General features: G+C 53.8%; 1 protein-coding gene across 5 annotated transcripts in view; it reads left to right on the top strand.

Moving 5' to 3' along the window:
- The first annotated feature begins 11,578 nt into the window (after positions 1–11,578).
- Positions 11,579–16,099, top strand: part of PRR14 (proline rich 14) — a 593,350-nt gene continuing 588,829 nt past the window's right edge. For 2 of the 5 annotated variants that reach the window (XM_085618443.1, XM_085618444.1), the window contains exon 1: positions 11,579–11,736. The gene's annotated coding sequence lies outside the window, so the exon portion shown is untranslated. Of the gene's footprint in view, positions 12,162–16,099 lie in introns of all 5 variants that reach the window. The other 3 variants (XM_085618442.1, XM_085618445.1, XM_085618446.1) reach the window with 3 other exon arrangements.

Here is a 16,099-nt window from a genome sequence, read left to right on the forward strand (position 1 = left end):
TCGTAACTCCCAGCCCGACCAGAGACACAGGGACTGCCAGCTGTAACGCACACCAGGAGGTGTTTGCCGCGTTACAGACTCGGAAGTCCACAGGATCGATCGAGCGGCTGCTCTCGGTTCAGTCTTCTTGCTTGTGATTGGGGTATCGGTGACGCATCACCAGGAGGTGACTCCGCGTCCCGGTGCAGTCTGAGGAAGAGGTTGAGCGGCTGCTCCCTTCAGGTAGAGACCCCGGCTGGGTGTTTCCCTGACTCCTCGCTTCTCCCCAACACTCTTCGAGCCCCTCACAGCCTACCGATTGGCATTGTCGGCCATTTCATTTCTGCCCTCTGTTGGCATACGCCGGGATCGGCGTATATGCAGAGGACGGTTAGGACCATCCGTGCTGTGGGCTGGTAACGTACTTAGCCTGGAGGATTCCAGTGACTATAACTTTTGTTTATTCTTTGTATTATATTTGCCTTAATTAAAATAACTAACCCTTCACAAGTGGTTGCGTCCTCATTATCGTGTCTGTTAAACGATCCTGAGACGTTCAGGGCGTTACAAGTTGCCAAGGCTTGTTGGCTCCAATCCGGTTGCCGACACCGCAGCCAGCTGCAGACGTCGTGGGACACTCCAAATCCAGCTGCTGGTCATCGTTGATCTCTCCTGGACCTCGTGGGCGAAGAGTCAAAACACCATCGATGACCTGAAATCACCCGACATCCGTGGTCAGCCATCTTCCTGGCCACCGGTCACTGGCAAGTGACTTTGAACACTGTCCCTTCAATTTTCAGGTCATCTCCATCTTGAATCCACCCTTGGATTCCACCGGACACTTCTTCAGTCGACACAAGCAGCAAGTCTTCTTTGGTCTCCATAGAAAACAGCGACGCGACCCGACACCAAAAGACACCTATGCACCCGGCTTCCCTGGGTGAGGTAACTCGTGCACTCCGGTGCCCTAGTCGGTGTTGGCCTTCGAAATACTTACCTTGTAAGTGGCTTGCTTGCAGACTTCCTGGAAGTACCCTTAAACTTTAAAAATCAAACCGCGACTTGCTCCATTGTAATCAATAGGGAACCCGCGGCTGTGTTCACACACTGCACACGTCTCCCGTGGGCCTGTTACTTACCTGCTTTCACTGCAGTAGTGAAGCCCCAGCGATTCTACAGGCCCTAGGCCTTGTCATTTTGCAAGTCGACATTCTTAACCCATTTTTTTAAGTATATGGTCTGGTACGCCCCTAGGGCTCCAGCCATATTTGTGCTTAACTTATTGTGAAACGTTGATATTTGAATGTGTTCCTGGGTTCTAATCTCATAAAGAGATAAGTAGAGTGTGTCTAGTAATAAATACATATATATTTTGTTAGAAAGGCGCCCTCCGGGAGCCCGATGGTGTCGGACTAATCACCCCGAGGGCCACCGTTCCGTAGGCGAGTAGCCGAGCGCCGCTGAGAAGCCTCCTGGGCGAGGTCCTTCTCCTAAGATCGTATCAGCCAAGCAACCCCACCACCACAAAGGGACACCGCCAGGGTATTTATTCTTATAAGATTTTATCGGTTATCAAGGCAGGTTTCTGGGGCAATATTTACAGGTGGATCGAGGGATCCAAGAGAGTCTCAAAGTCTGGTGGGGATGGGGTAGCGGGACAGTCTCAGTCTTAGCCTGGTACTGGACACCCTGCGCCAAGCTCTCAATCCTCGAGCCGGGGGGTTCCGGGAACCGGGACGTCGTCCGCACGGTTCGGGGGATTGATGCGGTGAGGTCGAGCCGCGACGAGGTCAGCAAGGCTCCGATGGTTTACTTCTGCGAGGTCGAGCCGCGACGAGGTCAGCAGGGCTCCGATGGTTCACTTCTGCGAGGTCGAGCCGCGACGAGGTCAGCAGGGCTCCGATGTTCCGGGAGGATCTTTTTCTCAGCAAAAGGGGGGAGCCGCGATGCAGTCAGCAGGGCTCAGAGGTCCAAGTTCCAAGTAGTGAGTCTTTCTCCGTAAGGTCAGCCGCGATCCGATCAGCAGGGCTCTTGACTCCAGGATACAACTGCCGTCCTGGCTTGAGGTTGCCCCAGATATAGGTCTGGAGCCCTTTGATGTCCGGACCCTTGTGCCTGGGGGGCGGAGGGGCCGGGATAGGAGAGGCCAGACACCCAGCGGGAGAGGCGCCAACGCCCAGGAGGGCCGGAGGGCGATTGAAGCCAGGCGTTGAGGGACGGTTGGGGGTCCCATCGAAACTCCCCTCCTCCGGGATCGGTGGAGTGGCCACTTGGTACCCCCTGGCCGGATCTTGGTGCCTCGATGTCGGGGCTTCGCTGGGGCCGAGGCCGGGGCGAGCCGTGTCGCGCAGGCTGGTGCGGGTAGCAAAGTACAATCCGGAGGGACCTCGAAGGGTGGGGGCTGCCCCCGTCGGGTCGAGTAGGAGGGTTCGGGACCACGCCACGAGGCCAGGTCCAACAGGCGTCCCCCCCCAGCGGAAGGCAGGGAGAGTCACCCATCGTCTTGGGGGTTCTCCTTGCCGAGGCGGAAGAAGCAGGACAGGCCGTCGGCGTTGGCGTGGTCGTTGCCGGGCCGATGATCTACGGTGAAGTCCATCCCCTGCAGAGAGATAGACCATCGCAACAACTTCGGGTTCTCGCCTCTCATCTGCATCAACCACCGCAAGGGTCGGTGGTCGGTTTGGACCCGAAAGTGGGTGCCAAAGAGGTAGGGCCGGAGCTTATTGAGGGCCCACACCACGGCGAAGGCCTCTCGTTCGATGGTGCTCCATCTTTGCTCCCTGGGCAGCAGGCGCCGGCTGATGAAGGCCACCGGCTGGTCAACCCCCTCAGCGTTCACCTGGGACAAGACGGCCCCGATTCCGTACTCCGAGGCATCCGTCTGCACCACAAACCCCTTGCTGTAGTCGGGGGCCTGCAGCACGGGAGCCGTACACATTGCTGTCTTGAGGGTCTCGAAGGCCGCCTGACAGCGGGGCGTCCAGTGCACTTTCTTGGGCTGCTTCTTTGATGTGAGCTCCGTGAGGGGGCCCACAATGCTCCCATAGTTCTGAATGAACCGCCGGTAATAACCCGTGAGTCCCAGGAAGGCCCTCACAGCTGTTTGGATGGTTGGGGGCTCCCAGGCCACGATGGCGTCGATCTTTGGCTGGAGGGGAGCCACATGGCCGCTCCCCACTTGATGTCCCAGATAGGTTACTGACCCTTGGCCTATCTGACACTTGCTGGCTTTTACGGTAAGTCCGGCCCTCTGGAGGGCGGTCAGGACCTCCCCGAGGTGCCCCAGGTGCTCGGCCCAGTGGCTGCTGAACACCGCAATATCGTCCAGGTAGGCGGCGCTGAACGCTTCCAGGCCGTCCAGTACCTTATTTACCAGCCTCTGGAAGGTCGCCGGGGCATTTTTCATGCCGAAGGGCATCACGCAGAAGTGGTAGTGGCCATCGGGGGTGGAGAAAGCGGAACGCTCCTGGGCGCCGGGGGTGAGCCCGATCTGCCAGTATCCGGCGGTGAGGTCGAAGGTGCTAAGGTAGCGGGCTGCTCCTAGGCGGTCGATCAGTTCATCTGCCCGAGGAATGGGATTGGCATCGGTTTTGGTGACGGCATTCAATCCCCGATAGTCCACACAAAACCGGAGCTCCGGGGTGGTGCCGGGGGCGGCAGCTTTCGGCACCAGGAACACCGGGCTGGCCCAGGGGCTGTCGGAGGGCTTGATGACCCCAGGGCCAACATCTTGGTGACCTCGGCGTTGATGCAGGCCCGCACTCGCTCGGGGACCCGGTAGGCTTGGTGTCGCACGGGGGGGCTGTCCCCGGTGTCGACGTCGTGGATGCACCATCGGGTGACTCCGGGAGTGAGGGAGAAGAGAGCAGCGAAGCGATGCAGCAGTTTTTGACAATCTCGGCGCTGATCGGGAGTCAGGGTAGCAGAGAGGATGACTCCTTCCACGGAGCCGTCCTTTTCGGAGGTTTTCAGGAGGTCGGGTAGGGGTTCAGAGTCGTCCTCGGCCCCATCGTCCGTAGCCATCAACAGACTAAGTTCGGTTCGGGCAAAGTGGGGTTTGAGCCTGTTGGCGTGGAGGACCCGGAGAGGGTTCCTGGGGGATTCCAGGTCGACCAGGTAGGTGACGGGGCTCTTCTTCTCGACCACCTTGAAGGGCCCGGTCCACTTGTCTTGGAGGGCACAGGGGTCGACGGGCGACATGACCCAGACCTGCTGGCCGGGCTCGAACTCGATGGAGGAGGCGTTCTGGTCATACCAGCGTTTCATCTCCTCCTGGCTGGCCTCGAGGTTGGCTTCGGCCAGCTCCCTGAATTTCCGTGTTTGGTTTCGCAGGGTCAGGAGGTACCGGTAGACGTCAGGGCGAGCATCTTGGATGGTGGTCTCCCAGCCTTCCTTGACCAGGCTGAGAGGGCCTCGGACAGGGTGTCCGTACAGGAGTTCGAAGGGGCTGAACCCCAGAGACTTTTGCGGGACCTCCCGATAGGCAAACAGGAGGCAGGGCAGCAGGACGTCCCACTTGCGTCTCAGGGGCTCCTCCAGGCCTTTGATCATCCCTTTCAATGTCCGGTTGAATCGTTCGACTAGACCGTTCCCCTGGGGGTGGTACGGGGTAGTGAATTTGTAGGTGACCCCGCACTGTTGCCACAGGGACCGCATATACTTCGAGATAAAGTTGGTGCCTCGGTTCGCTCACCACCTCCCGGGGGAAGCCTACTCGGGAGAAGATTCCCATCAAGGCCCGGCCCACCACGGGGGCCGTCACTGTTCGGAGAGGGATGGCCTCGGGGTATCGGGTGGCATGGTCGACCAGGACGAGGATGAAGTGATGCCCCTGGGAGGTTCGGGGGTCCAGGGGCCCCACGATGTCGATCCCCACCCGCTCGAACGGGGTGTTGACTACTGGAAAGGGCTGGAGAGGGGCTTTGACCCTTCCCCCGCTCTTCCCGCTGGCTTGGCAGGTCGGGCAGGTCCGGCAATGATTGTCCACGTCTTTCCGCATGCGGGGCCAGTAGAAGTGGGTCACCGGGCGGCTGTATGTTTTGTCCTGCCCCAGGTGCCCGGCGAGGGGCACATCATGCACCAGATTGAGGAGGAAGTCCCGGAATCTGAGGGGGACCACCAGCACGCGGCTGGCCCCCAATTCTGCGGTCTTCTGCTCGCTGTAGAGGAGGTCATTGTCCCAATAGACCCAGTGGGTCCCCGCCTGGTCTCCGGCGACCTGGGCGGCAGCTTGCTGTCGGGTCCCTTCGAGGGAGGGGCAGGTTTTTTGTTCTTGGCGGAACTGCTCCCTTGTGGGGCCACCTTCTTGGCGCCATTGTGCGAGTTCAGGGAGGTCGCCGAGCGCAGCGACCTCGTCCGGGGCGAGTTCGGGCAGCCCGGCCTCGGTGTCGGCTTCTTCTTCGACGGAGGGGGCTGGTGGTTCGGGCCATTCCGGCTCTTCTGGGGGAGCCTCGACGCTCGGTTGGATGGCCCGGGCGGTCGTGGACCGGGTGGTTGTGCAGACCCATTCGGGCAGTCCCAGCATCCCCAGATGCTCTCGGCGGTCGACGTGGGCCCAGGGGAAACTTTCCAGGTCGTTCCCGAGGAGGCAGTCCACGGGGGCGTCGTCGCGGACGGTGACCTTCAGCATGCCTGACACTCCCCCCCACTCGAAGGGGATCCGGGCCATCTGGCACAAGCTCTCAGTGTTGTCTGCCGACCGGATGGGGCACAGTACATTAGGCAAGATCTGTTCGGGGGTCACCAAGTGGCAGCGGACGGCTGTCACGCTGGCTCCGGTGTCTCGGAGGGCCTCGGCCCGGCGTCCATTAATGGTGACCCACTGTTGGTACTTCTGGGTGTTGCTCGGGATGGGCGCCCGGGGTACCATCTCCCGGCTGCCCAGGCAGACTAATGTCATGGCGGCGGGTTCCCACTCGGTTGGTCCAGCGTCATCGTTCTCTTCCTCTTCTCCCCCTTCCCCCAGGGCAGCGGCCGCCAACTGGCGGGGGGTGGCCCGGTGGTCCCCGCCCGTCGGTTCACGGGGCAGGTGGGGTCACTGGCATAGTGCCCTGGTTGTTGGCAATTGTAGCACGTCACCGTCGGTCGAGGCCCTGGTCGGGCTAGGGGGGCCCCCCTTCGGGCGAGGGACGGGGACGTGCGGTTTGAGGGCGGTCCCCGGGGGGGGACTCCGGGGTGGCCCCGCTTGAAAGTCTCTGTTTCTGTTCGATCCCCCTCCTCCGCCCCGCTGGCTGGTGGGCTCTGTGGTGTTCCGCTGGTACTCCCCCATCGAGTTCCGAGGGACCCGGGTGTTCACCCATCGATCGGCCTCAGCGGCGAGCTTCCGCGGCTCGGTCAGCTTGCTGTCGAGGAGGTGCTGTCTCAGCTCGATGAAGCAGTTGTTGGAGAGGTGCTCCCATACAATGAGGTCGAACAGCTGTTCGTAGGAGGTGACTTTGCTGCCCTTGATCCACCCTTCCAGGGCTCTGCTGAAAAAGTCTACGTATTCCACCCAGGTGGTACCGGGGAGCTTCTTGCAGTCCCGGAAGCGTTGGCGGTACATCTCTGGGGTGAGCCCATAGCGGGTGATCAGGGCCTCCTTCATATGGTCATAGGAGGTCATCACTGCGTCTGGGAGCTGTAGCAGGGTGTCTCGGCCTTCGCTGAGGAACCGTCCCCATAGGCCGGCACCCCAATCTTTCCGGGGTACCCGATGGGCGGTCATAGCTACTTCGTAGGCCTTGAACCATTGTTGGATGTCGTCGTTCTTGTAGTACTCTTTGACGACATCCTTGGGGATGTGTACTTTCGCCTCGACTGGTGTGGGGGTGTCTCGGTTTCCGGGGGTGCCGGTCTCTCCATTTCTGGACTTGATTTCAAGTTCTTTAAGGCCCCGCTCATGCTCGAGGGTTAGCCTCCTCTCTTCCAGTTCTCGGTGCCGCTTTTTCTCCTCTATCTCTTCTTGCAGCCGCAGTTGTTCTAAGGCCAGTTTCTTTTCGGCTAGCAGGAGTTCGCCGTCCAGGCGGAGTCGGGCGAGCTCTAATTCGTGGGTCCTGACCCTCTCCCGTTCTCGTATCTCTTCCGGGGAGAGGCCGGTCTCTATGCTGGTTGTCCTCCCCTCTGCCGGGGCAGCGGTTGGTTGCCGGTGTACGTTCGGCACCGGGTTTTCTTCGGTTTGGGGGGAGTCCGCTTCGGACTCTGCCCAGGTCTTTAGGGCTTTTTGCAGGTCCTCTTTTGTGTTTAATCCGGTGGTTGCGATGCCTTTGTCTTTACAAAACTGTTTTAGTTCCTTATGGGTATACTCCTCCAACCGTTCTTGTCGGAACTCCGCGGTTGGGGTGGTCTGTTGGTCGTTCATGGTTACCCTGTGTCTAGGTAGGTAGTGGGTGAGTTACTCGCTGTACAATCTGCGTCGGACTCGGATCGCACCGCTGGCCACCAATGTTAGAAAGGCGCCCTCCGGGAGCCCGATGGTGTCGGACTAACCACCCCGAGGGCCACCGTTCCGTAGGCGAGTAGCCGAGCGCCGCTGAGAAGCCTCCTGGGCGAGGTCCTTCTCCTAAGATCTTATCAGCCAAGCAACCCCACCACCACAAAGGGACACCGCCAGGGTATTTATTCTTATAAGATTTTATCGGTTATCAAGGCAGGTTTCTGGGGCAATATTTACAGGTGGATCGAGGGATCCAAGAGAGTCTCAAAGTCTGGTGGGGATGGGGTAGCGGGACAGTCTCAGTCTTAGCCTGGTACTGGACACCCTGCGCCAAGCTCTCAATCCTCGAGTCCGCACGGTTCGGGGGATTGATACGGTGAGGTCGAGCCGCGACGAGGTCAGCAAGGCTCCGATGGTTTACTTCTGCGAGGTCGAGCCGCGACGAGATCAGCAGGGCTCCGATGGTTCACTTCTGCGAGGTCGAGCCGCGACGAGGTCAGCAGGGCTCCGATGTTCCGGGAGGATCTTTTTCTCAGCAAAAGGGGGGAGCCGCGACGCAGTCAGCAGGGCTCAGAGGTCCAAGTTCCAAGTAGTGAGTCTTTCTCCGTAGGGTCAGCCGCGATCCGATCAGCAGGGCTCTTGACTCCAGGATACAACTGCCGTCCTGGCTTGAGGTTGCCCCAGATATAAGTCTGGAGCCCTTTGATGTCCGGACCCTTGCGCCTGGGGGGCGGAGGGGCCGGGATAGGAGAGGCCAGACACCCAGCGGGAGAAGCGCCAGCGCCCAGGAGGGCCGTAGGGCGATTGAAGCCAGGCGTTGAGGGACGGTTGGGGGTCCCATCGAAACTCCCCTCCTCCGGGATCGGTGGAGTGGCCACTTGGTACCCCCTGGCCGGATCTTGGTGCCTCGATGTCGGGGCTTCGCTGGGGCCGAGGCCAGGGCGAGCCGTGTCGCGCAGGCTGGTGCGGGTAGCAAAGTACAATCCGGAGGGACCCCGAAGGGTGGGGGCTGCCCCCGTCGGGTCGGGTAGGAGGGTTCGGAACCACACCACGAGGCCAGGTCCAACATATTTGATATATATACCTGTGTGGTGTCCTTTCATTTGGTAATTCAAGAGATTATAAGGTAAAACAAGCTGCTTTACATTCCTCTGAGACTTAGCCTGAAGGCTGCTCTCCACAGCTACCACTAGGATAGCTTTCTTTAAAAGGTTGTCTTAAACCTATCTACCATAAGAGTCGAATTGGACTGGTGCAAGGTGGCCACTGTAACTAGTGACCAGCATATGCCAGGCCAACATCTCACATGCGTGAATTTCGTCATCCGTCCTATTGTTTCCTTGAAGACTTCTGGATATTCCATCTTCCATCAGTTTTCTTCGCGTACGTGTGCTGCGTCCACCATTAACACTTGGGTGGTCCCGCCTGGGTTGAGTTGTATTCCTAAAGCTCCTTGATCCATCCATCCTAGCATGGAGGGCCCTTTCTCCGTAACGTACAGTTTCCCCTCTGCCTTTCGTCCTTTGAACTCGAATCGTAGCGGACGGTACCCCACCATGGGTATGGGTTCTCCTGTAAACGTGACTGGGTGGATGTCTGTGGGGAGTAACTCCTCACCCACTCTGGGCTTGAAGTCGTTTTCCCATATGGTTCGTTGAATAATGGTGTATGGGGAGCCGGAATCCGCCACCATGTCCACCTCCGATCTCCATCTGTAACGCTGGTTTCTTGGATCTCGCGCAGTTTACTCCCAAGATCTGGTCGTCTATGCACAGGACTTCATCTTCTTTATTTCCTCCTTCTCGGACTTCGTCATCACCGTCCGCTTCCTGGGCGACGTACTTCACCTCCATTCTGCTGAGCTTGCGCCAGCACACCTTCTCATAGTGTCCCATTATTCCGCAGTAGGAGCATTTGGCTCGGAATGCTGGACACGCGTGTCGTTGCTTGAATGTGTTTGGCTGCCACATCTGTAGCATGTGTGTTTGCTCTCTCCTTGTGGTCTCTGGGTTCTTGTGGCCTTCTGAGAGTATTTCCTCTGGTACCTCGTATTGGTCGGTGCGTGCTGCCTAGGTGTTTCTGGTCTGTCTTTGTCTGATATCATGCATACGGGTGTTCTGTCACTGCTCTCTCTTTTTGCCGCTTCTGCGCATCTTTTTGATAGTTCCGCCTTTTTCACCAGTGTCACTACTTCCTTCAGGGGAGCGTTGCCGTTGACCCACAACATCTCTTGTATGGCCGTGTTGGCGGTGTGCATTATGATCTGATCTCTGATGAGCTCATCGTGGAGGGTGCCGAATTTGCACGTCACTGCTAACTTCTGTAAGGCTGCTACATACTCGTCTATCGACTCACTGCTGCTTTGTTTCCTTTGGAAGAAGTTGCATCTGTCTATGGCTGTGCACACCACTGGGCGGTAGTGAGAGTCTAGATCTTCCAGCGCGTGTTGGAACACATTTGTGTCGTCCGCGGGCCTGGTCGTCTTCACCAGGTTGTCGAATACCCTGATGCTTACCGGACCTAGTTTGTGTAGAAGTATTTTCTTTCTCCTTGAACTGGAGAACTCCCCTTGGCTTTCTTCTTCTAAGGCCTCTAGGTAGTTCAGGAGATACCGCTTCCAATCTTCCCATGGCATAGCCGGCTCGCCTCTCTTGGGTAGGAAGGGGACCAGGTTGGTAAGCGACGTTGCCTGCGCGCACATTCTGTCCTTGTTGCGTTGGACAGGGCTTTGTCTAGTGTCTATCTCTGGTGGGCTCCCTGGCGCTTGCCTCTCTCCTGACTCGCCGGATTGCGTGGGTGAAGGACTTCCTTGCCCTACTCGCGATGACCCTGGGGCCGCTAGTTCTGTTGCTCCCTTCTAGCGTTCTGACCACTGGGTAACTCTCCCCTGGCGTGCGCAAGGTCGCACTGCTCCGGCCTGCTGCGCCCGATGCTTTCTTGGTACTGCTTGTGGGTGATGCTGCTGGTCCTGGCCTTGGGTTTTGTGGATTGGTGCGCCTTCACTTTTGGAGCTACCTTGCACTCTTATGGTGGTGCCTCGGGACCCTCACCTCCTGGCCTTCATTATCGGGTCTCTTCGTGGCCTCACACATGCCCTTAAGGCTGTTAGGACACTGACAGACCTTGCAGGCGCAGTTGGGCTCACCTGTTGGCGGAGAGTGGTGCTGGGGAACCGCACTTGGCCTCTTCCGTAGGCCTCTACGCACGTGGTGGGGACGCTCCGCTGCCGCGCTCGGGGTTGTTGTCAGGTTCGGTGTATAAGGACACTTGCTGCTCCTTAGACCATTGTGTTGGTATCCCGGACTCGTCGCCACTTTATGTAGTAAATTCCTGCCTCATCAATAACTCAAAAGGCAGGTTGGAGGTTTCTAAATTAACTTTATTTACCCCAAGCGCCGGACCGCGTCCTTTCCGCTGCGTTGCCTCGCTGCAATCTGGCGCGTAGCCGCGCCCCTTCCCGGCATGCCCTTGGCGCGCTCACAAACACTAGAGCGCATCACTACACAAGCGCTCTATTAATCTAGTACGAATTGGTTTCTTGAAGACAGGGAGAAAAACGTTGTTACATGTTTGAGGTTGTAAATGCTAACCCTCAACAATGCCATGTCCTCATCCCACGAACCAGAACTAGAAGCACTATCGGGATGCTCTCTTCTTATAGAACGTCGGTTAGTTACAGCATTCACGTTTGATCCCCCGTCCTGTGAGTCTTAATAATCCTTATTAATGATTGGGTTGAGGGACTTAGATGTAATGTACTTCTCATTCGTAAAAAAGTCACTCGTGACAAAAAGTCCACTGTATATAGATTTTTTTTTTTTTGCGGACAACAATGCCGTAGAGCCAGGCAAAAAAAAGTATCATTCGAGTTAAAACTTTAGAGTAAGTCGGTGATGTCTGCGCTGTATTTATACATACTGCGGTAAATGGCACCACTCGAACCGTAGGAAGATGGCGCTCGCTGTTCTGCTTCTCTACAAACGCCGGTAAAAAGACCCATTTCAAGAGGGACGACGCAATCCTGCTCTGGCATCGACCCGCCCCCTTCAGCTGATAGATATGTCTGATTGGCGTATGACCGGCTTTCCTGATGTATGGCGATCTATTATTAGTCAAAATTCTGGGAGTTCAATGTGACGTTTCTTCCAATTGGTGGAATCGGCTTGTGAAACGAAAACAGACGGTTTCGGTTGGCGGAGCCGCGCCCGAGTCGATTACAGCTAGTATCTGCTGCAGGGAAGCGTTCGTGGCAAATTGCCCGCCGTGGCGGCACAGAAACCGGAAGTGAGCAGGTCAAGACCGGAAGTATGGTTAACGATGGGCACCTGGGGTGCTAAAAGTGGCCGGTGAGGACGTAAAAAAGTTGGATTGGGGACCTTTTATGGTGCAAAGTGCCTTCAGCAGTTTGTACGTGAATCAGTCAGCGCAGGACGAGAATATCGGGTCCCCTGGTGGAAAAAGGAATAAGCTACCTTCCAAAGCGAGAGGGAGGGGTCGTTAACGGGGCACCAGAAAGAGCTCACGCGCGCTGAGCGCAGTGTGTGACGTAGGTTGTAGTCCAATTGAGTAACTCCACCACCTAAGGGTGAGCGGTTAATACGGGCGCGCACTGAAGGAACTCGAACATAGCTGGCAAGTAGACCCATGTCCTGTCTGACACGTTTCACAGTTCTGGCTTTTTCGATTCTCTGATATAGCGGTTTATAGTGCTACATGAGTGAGTTCCCGAATAAATACATAATGTGGGATACGAACAGAGCTGCAAAATTCTGTAGGTTCATGCATGGGTTGCCTCTTCAGTTTACTTTGGTGTGTGTTGTCGTGAAATTAAAATGTAATAATACTACTGATAACATTAAAGGAAATGATGGATTTCAATGATCTACTCGCACGTACACCTACCCGGTACACTTACAAGCTCCGCATGAACGGCAAGTTTGGCTGAAAGTTTTAACTTGACATGCCTTCGGACCGACTTTGCGGCGGGGGATGTGGGGGGTGCTAAGCAGTGGTAGTTATAGTATGAGTGGATTGTCTTCTTTAACAAATAGGAATAATGGGTCAACTTGAGTGGGTGTGGGGTGGGGTTGGTGGACATCCAGCAGTGGGCTGGAGAATGTTGTGGGTCGTCGAATGTGAAGGCTGGGCCTAGGAACATTTTTGTTTATGCCTCTGCAATCTTTGGCATTTTGCATACACGAAATGCCTGATATTGCTTTCGGGTTAAAATCTAATCTTACGAGCACGGGAAGCACGCAATGAATAGTACGTGAATGCTTGTTCGCAACGCTTGTGCATCCCCCTTGTGCGAAATCCTTCTTTGCAAAGATATAGTTCACGCTTGAAAAATAGTGCAACATGCCAGAGTGACATTTAGCACAATATCGCGTAATTTTGTAACTTTTGCATAGCCACTTGATGACAAAGGCTAGACTACAGGCTTTGCCAATGTTTTTTGTAGGTCCTTCTTAAAGCAGAGCCCCTACTTTTCGTTGATGATCAAATATAAAAACCTTGTTTATTTGCTTATTGCAGTTAATCTTTGCATTTTAGTTAAGGACGGTTTTATTGTTGGCATTCTGTAAAGAGTTACAAAATAACCTCTGCAGTCATTATTGAACCTTAAGGTACACGACGCCTTGTTTAAACAGTTGCACTAAACTCGTGTTGGTTCAGGCATATTAAAAGGAAATATTTCAAATTGTAACATTCTTAGTGGCTGTAATATGAAATGAATGGCAAGCTTTCTTTTGATGCAGTGACTCCACGGTGCACTAGGCTCGGGACTTATCACGTTTCAATTCCAAGCAATATTGAACTTGCTTTGTAGGTCTTCTCATGCATTGTACACGGCCAGCTGTGTACTGTTGCCCCATGCAGAAATCCAAAGTTCTTTCTTTTTGAGTCTTCTGTTTTTTGTAATACATTTGTAGTAAAAGTTGTGCTTAATGTTGCTTGTACACATATATTTTTTTCCATTGCGGTGGGTGTGGGGTTTGAGAGGGAAGGCATGCATTTGAATTGAGAGGCACTTTCCAATACATCTTGTATTTCTGAACTATGAAATTAGCACTTCGTGTGTAGTCATCAGACTTACTCTCTAGTTATGCTTTATATATATTATATCTATCTATCTATATCAAACTACGCTTGTTCCCTGAAGGAAAAACACGACACACTCCGGAATCTTTGAGGGCGTTATTGATAAAATGCGCAGTGCTGACAGTCCATGAAACGCAGGGGCATACGCGTTTCAGCGGTAAATCGCCTTCGTCAGTGCTGGTTTCACGGACTCCATTAGAGGGTCAGTACAGGGCACAACTGCTGTGAATTCCGCACCTGTTTCAATGTTCTTAACGCCCCTCCTCCAAATTGCGTGCACTTGCATCGCGCTGACACTCCCACGAGCAGATGCATGCTGGTACCTGTAGTCTGGGTGGGCGGCTGAAAAGTTCCAGGAGCGCTCCGAACACACAGTGGTGCTCCCAATAGGATGAGCACGGGCCACACTCCTCTCTCCCCATTGCAGCCTATACATATAACTGCTGGGGGGGCGCCGTGTTTTACCAATAATGCAATTTTCCACACACTGCTGGTCTTTCAATGTGCTCCAGATCGAGAGGGTGTGCTGTATGTCAGCGACCAGCTTGCTGACTAAACACCAAACCACGCTTGTTCCCTGAAGGAAAAGCACGACACACTCCGGAATCTTTGAGGGCTTGATTGTTGAGAAAATGCGCAGTGCTAACAGTCCATGAAACGCAGGTGCATACGCGTTTCAGCGGTAAATCGCCTTCGTCAGTGCAGGTTTCACTGACTCCATTAGGGGGTCAGTACAGGGTACAGCTGCTGTGAATTCCGTCCCTGTTTCAATGTTCTTAACGCCCCTCCTCCAAATTACGTGCACTTGCATCGCGCTGACACTCCCACGAGCAGGTGCATGCTGGTACCTGTAGTCCGGGTGGGCGGCTGAAAAGTTCCAGGAGCGATATATTCATATTCAAAAATAAGATTCTCCTTTGTATATAGGAAATAATCGTCCAGCACTCCAGAAGGGTTGAATCACTCGGATCTTTATTTTCAGACGATAAACATCTACGCGTTTAAGCAGTCTCAGCTTTATATTTTTTGCATCGCCCTAATGTATTTAGGGGCATATCAGCAACAGCCGGCGATAATTATCACTAAGCGCGCTTAGCGCGAGGATAATTATCGCCGGCTATCGCTGGATTTTATTGTAGAGATAGCGTGCTATCAGCAACGCTTATCTCCAATGCGATAAAAAAATCCAGCGATAGCTGCTAAATGTGCGATTATTGCTAGAAATACAGCGATAATCGCACAGCGATAGGCGATACGTTGATGATAAGGCAGGGTGGTCTCATCCTCAAAATCCACCACCCATAGGCTATAATGGCTTAGTCAGTTGAAAAGCAGGCGTAATGAAACCTGCGATAAGCGCTACTTTTCTCGTCGCTACACAGTTTAGAGATTTGTTTGATAATTGGAGAAATGTCTGTTAGCGACATTTTCCACGTTATTTTAGTAGGGTAAGCCCACTTTGCATATAATTGGCATTGCAAAGATGGGCGTTAGGGAAACTGGCGCTTAGGCATAGGAACACGTGTTAGCATGTCCTTGCTGATAGTGCGATGGAATTATCACCGTTTTTCGCCCGAAAACTGACGCTAAAGCGGCGATATTTATAGTGCTTCCCCTTGATGTTATGTCCCTTAGGGCTTTGTCATTGGCTCTATTTCCTAAGACTCTTTACTGACCTTTACCGAGGAAGTTAACTCCCCAGGGATACACTGATATGAAACTAAGTAGTTTTCTTAGTTGCTAACAAGACATTATTTTCAGTCCAGTGCTCCGGTTATTCTCTTTATTAAGGCCTATGAGTCTACTTAGCATCCGTTGTTAGTCTTTCGGCAGTGCACTGATCTAGTGTGGCAAACATCCACAGTACCTTCTCTGACGCAGGTGGGAGCCCGATTTTGACAAGTCATACCACAGGATTAATGGTACGTAAGATGATGCCAAAAGTAATTAAAGCATCTGTGTATTTTCTGTATTGCTTTTAACTCAAGTCATGCAAACCAGCATGAGAATCCTATTGTCTTTCTTCAAATACATTTGTGGGTGGTATCGACCTTCCAAATTAATACTCTTATTTGACTTCTCTTAGCCCATTTTTCTGCTTATTGAAACCCCGCTGTTTTCGTCTGTGTTTGCAACAGTTATATCAAGTATTCAGTTTGTCTTCAGAGGAGTCCAGCAATCAAGATCTGGCTGTTTGCGAAAGTGCTGTCTCTCCTTTTATTATTAGTTAGGAGTGCCCTCTCATTTGTTTTCCTTCCTCGGTCCAAGATGAAAATACATTTTCAATATTTCAAATTCATTCTTTATTATGTGGTTAGTTCAAGATCAACGCATAATTCATTTAATAAATACATACATCATTTCAACTTGACAATCACAATAAAAATCAGTGTTTGGCAACAGTCTTTATAAAGAAACTATGGTTAATGTTAGTTGCAGATCCCGTTCCAGTATTCACCAAAGTATGTTTGCTTCTTTCCATGGCCTTGCCCCATCTCCCTCTGCCCCCCAAGAATCTCTATCATGTGGTAGTAGTATGTTTTAATTGCATTTAAGGGGCATTACATCACCCATATTTTTTAAAGCTTTTCCCAAGCACATTTAGTG

This window comes from Triturus cristatus, chromosome 7, assembly GCF_964204655.1.
Source record: "Triturus cristatus chromosome 7, aTriCri1.1, whole genome shotgun sequence".
Taxonomy (NCBI): Eukaryota; Metazoa; Chordata; class Amphibia; order Caudata; family Salamandridae; genus Triturus; species Triturus cristatus.